The sequence below is a fragment of the Atta cephalotes genome (genome assembly GCF_000143395.1).
Source record: "Atta cephalotes unplaced genomic scaffold scaffold00017, whole genome shotgun sequence".
NCBI classification, from domain to species: Eukaryota; Metazoa; Arthropoda; class Insecta; order Hymenoptera; family Formicidae; genus Atta; species Atta cephalotes.
This window is the reverse complement of record NW_012130081.1, coordinates 2,676,678-2,681,534: the sequence shown is the minus strand read 5'-3', so window position 1 is coordinate 2,681,534 and position 4,857 is coordinate 2,676,678.

The following is a 4,857-nucleotide window of genomic DNA, read 5'->3' as shown; positions in this document are numbered from 1 at the left end:
AAAAACTAAAAAAAACGAAAAAAGTTAAAAGTAAACGTAACTAAACTAACGAAAAGTAAAGTAAAGTTTACGTTAAAACGTTAAGGTACGTAAGTAAGTAATAATACACACACACACACACACACACACACACACACACACACACACACACACACATGTATTTATATTAATTTATAGAACAAAATTAATGTTTATCATTATTTTTATAACACCAAAGGATGTCCCGCAAAACTTCAAATCGAAATGACTTATATAATTTGTAAAAAAATTTATGTCATCTTGTACTCATTAGAACAGACGAATAACTTTGATTATGTCGAAAGATTTATTTTATTTCGTAAAAATTATATACATCTCTTCGTTCTTTAACATAGATAATTTTTTTAAGTGATCACTCTGCTTACAATAGAGTTTAATTAGAACCGTTTAATTTGATATTATATTATTTATTAGGTCTATCTTTGTTAGATTTTTTTTACAAAAGATAAGAATAGGCCATTTATACAGGAACATTTTTATATTATTTTATTTTATATATTGTATCTTTTAATATTACAATTTTTCAAACTGTTAAATGAGATTTAACATTTTGAATTCTAAATCCATTATGATTGATTACAAATTAGAAGTCGTAATAAAATTGATTCCGTCGGTGATGGATTAATCGATTGCGCGGGAGCATTTCAAACGATCAAGATATAACCTGGCTGCCTATGATCAACGTCTGGTTAAACAAAAATGCGAATAGCAGTAATAAATGCTATTATCGGACATTGTGACAATCGTTTGCGAGCACTTCAGTAACGCGAATGTACTGTCCATTTAATTTCTCGGCAAACAATGGGATGATTACGCACCGATTATATTGTGTCAGAGGGCAGAGATGCGCTGGGAATTCCATGGTCAATCGTTCTATTAACTGTAACAAAAGTAACGAACAATCTTAATTGTAAATCAAAGGTAAATTTTGCATCGTTATGCATGTGTGACGTGTGTATAATGTAAAAGGTAATGTCAGTGTCAAGAAAATTCAAGAAGAATTGATTCATAATTTCAGTAGAACGTCATTTATGCAAATTTACTAAGTAAAACATGCAAAATAAAACCTAAAAGAAATGTGAATATGCGCTATTATTAATAATATTTTCGAAATATACGTATGAATGACTAAGCTTTTATTTTTTTATTATATGATGTAGTTAATTAAAAGTCTGGGTAATATATTAATTTTTTTCTAATTTATTAAATTTTAAATAGTTATTAAATTAGAACACTGAAGGATGATTTTGTTGAAATATCTAAGAACTTAGCTAGATACAAATTTGAAAATAATTTTATTAGATCATTAATAATTATGTAGGACACTCTAATTACTCAAAATGTCAACACTTTTTGTAGCATTGCTTATCATGCTTAAGATTTCTACGTATAATCTGATGGTCTAACTTAATAAAATTTTTAGATCTGTATGTCCAGCTAAATTTTAAGATACTTTAGTAAAATTGTTCTTTCTATGTTGATTAAATTAATAAAATATCAAAGGTTGATATTCGTATTTTTTTTCTTCTCGTATAAATAAAATATTAAATTGAAGTAATGCATTTCTGTACAAATATTGTTTGCACATATCAAGAGTTTATTGCGCCCTGAGGAAGCTATGGAGTACGATGGATGTGCGAAATAATGCCATCAATATATAAAAAGACAACCCCGGCGCGAGCGTGTCGCTGTCCGGTAATAGAAACCGATTTGTCAAGGTGCCTTTACATTTCCACGCAGCGAGTTTCGCATCCGATAACCCGTTTTATCCCACGGGAACCCCGTCCGTATCCTCCTACCAACTTACTCATCCCGGTCGACGAGTCAGAGAATCACGAGGGCATCCCTTTTCAAATCCCGTCGTACGACGTGAGTGCGTGTCCGAATGCGCCTACGGCCGCCTCCGATTTCATCTTTCTTGCCTAGAAAGTCGAGTAGATAGGGAATCTTGTAAAATGGCCCGATGAAAGACAAATATTACCAGGGATCACCGGACGAAAAGCGCGATTTATTTTGCGGGATTTTGCGTGGCGACAGTCACGAAGAGATTCCGGTGGCTACGAAATATATACACGGATTTAGGATTGGTTACAACTTGGTTGAAGTTGAGACATTACAGGCGTAACTATGACGTCTGATTTTTTCGTGATTAACAGTTTCTGTGAATTTTTATCTGTTTTATTACACATGTGACACTTGTCTTCCTAATCATGCAATTAGAATATGATATATTTCGATATGTCCTATATTATTATTATTTTATATTTTTATGCATATCGTAAGCAAAAATTTAATATTATAATTATTATATTATAATTATTATAATTATTTATATTATAATTTGATATTATATATACAATCTATGAGCACATCCATGGAAATATTTAGAGGGTTCAAATCCCTTCCCAAAAATTTTGATTAAAAGTTATCATTGATAAAAATCTAATATTTTTCTTGTTCAAAATCAAGAACAAGAAAGAGACATTCTGAGTTCTAAAATATCCAGAAAAGTAATTCGTTAAAGCAAAAAATTGACTTATGTTATTTTTATTAATAAGAATTGATAAAATCCTCCCTAAAAAATAATCTTAGATACACGCCTATGATATCCCCACAGTCTTATTACACTGATATACATTTTTCTGTGTCAAATAATCTTATGAAGTCGAAAACACTCCCACTATATAGAATGAGAAAACAAAAAAAACATACATTTTTTCGTTAAAGTTAATATTTTGAACAAAATTAAATGTACGAATAAAATTTCCAAAATCCAGACGAGAAAGTCATAATACACTCTTATGAGTCTACGGAACACAAAGAACCACCGATTCATTGCAGGGAAATGCGCGCGTATTCAGAAATCGGAGTATATTTCCGTATACTCCCAAAAAGAGAACAAAGGATACGAGAGTGAAAATGCGAAGAGAGAAAGAGAAAAAGGGGAAGGGGAAAAAAAGAAAACGATCTCCGCATGCATATGCGCGTGTTAACTCTCCGCCTGACAGAAAATTATAATTACGAGCCGCGGGGCGCGTTCGCGCGGCATAAAAACTTAAAGCAGTGCTGCGCGTCGCGCCATTCGGCGTTTGTTTCGCGGCGGTTCGGCTCGGCTCGGCTTGGCCCAGCTCGGCTCGGTTCGGCGACAGGAGCGGCTGTTAATTGAAAACTACCGAAAAGCACAATTGCGCGAGAATTATTTCTATTCATTAGCCGGATGGCGTTGCCTGGTCGGACCGACCAGCCGCCGAAAAACTTTTCCTCGGCCAGCCGTTTTTTTTCTCTCTCTCCATCTCCCCCGACTCGCGCCCGCCGTCGTTCCAGCCGCAGCCAACTACCCTTCTCGCGGTCTCTATCCGACCGGTCGCGCGTGGCGTAATTATGTAACATAAATACAATCCCTGCCGCGACGTAATTTTTGTGGTATAAGCTCAAAAGCTCGCGCCACCCCCGCACCACCCCACTAACCTGGCGGCACGTACGGCGGCGGTGGTGGCGGTGGCGGGCCTGGCTCCTCTCTCCGCGGAGAGCTTTTTCAGGAACGCTTTCGCAAATCAATTTACGGCGTAACGCGGCCGTTCTCATTGTCCGCAGTGGTACCCGACGGCCGCCTCGTGGCTAAACCTTTTGTAACACCGGCGGCCATTGTTGTGACAGAAAATTATATCGTAATGCTTATTTACGGTGAACATTCCGGCAGCCCGGGCCCCTTTGTTGGCTCTTGTCAAGTACCAAATGTAAATGCGTTTGTAATGCTCAGCCGCGACCCTCGATTCTCTTCTCGGATTGTAGATTTTGTTTGATAATTATATACGTGGTTGTATTTCGAGAGGGAGTGATTCTCGACGTTGCGTTGATCATTCGCCAGCGCGTCCGAGCGCAATTTTCTGGACGAATTTTCATCGTGTGTTATTTTTACGACGCGAGAACGCCTGCGCATTCATCCGCATCTATCACTCAGCAAAAATATTTTCATATTTCAAAGTTAGCAAATCTCGGCGCGGATGATGTCTTCTTTCTTTCAGCAGTGATTGTTGCCACAATGTGAGAGATTTATAATTCGTATTTATACTACAGTATCTAATAATTGCCAAGTACAAAGGTTGAAATTTCTATTGAACGAAATATAGTATCGTAGGCGCAATTATTTTAATCTCAAATGATATAATAAATTATATTTGATTTTTATTCTAAATTGCTTCGATATGTAACATATAATTGTTGTTAATCATTTCTTAAGAAATTAAATGTGTTAAATATTTTAAAAAGTTTTATATGAAGATTTAAAACAATCTTTGAAAAATATGCTGCGTTTATTGTTAATTTTATTGATTAATCGTAAATAATTGTGTCTATTAGTCATTGGCAAATGTATCTGTAAACATTTCACGAAGGCGAGATCTAATTCTTATTTTTACACGATTTAGGCGTGATCCCGAGTAAGCCTAGCACTGGAATTGCTCGAAAGACGCTTCTGGGAATTCCAAGGGGTATTTTCGCCAGTCAATGAATTTACAGCCCCTCTTTACTGAGTTCACCCCTTAACCGCTTAACGAGAACTGCTTCGCGGCACGTGAGAAAAAAAAGCTAACCTGTTCAGTAGACGGTGGTAGGAGGCGTAAGCGGTCTTGAGGGGTGAATTAGCGCGAAATAAGTGTAGAAGAGAACACTCGGGGCCACCTTGACGATAGAAACGAATACGTCGTGTATGGTCTGCACGTACACGCGACGGGCGCGCGCGCGCGCGCGCGCGTGTGTGTGTATGTGTGTGTGTGTGTGTGTGTGTGTGTGTGTGTGTGTGTGTGTGTGTGTGTGTGT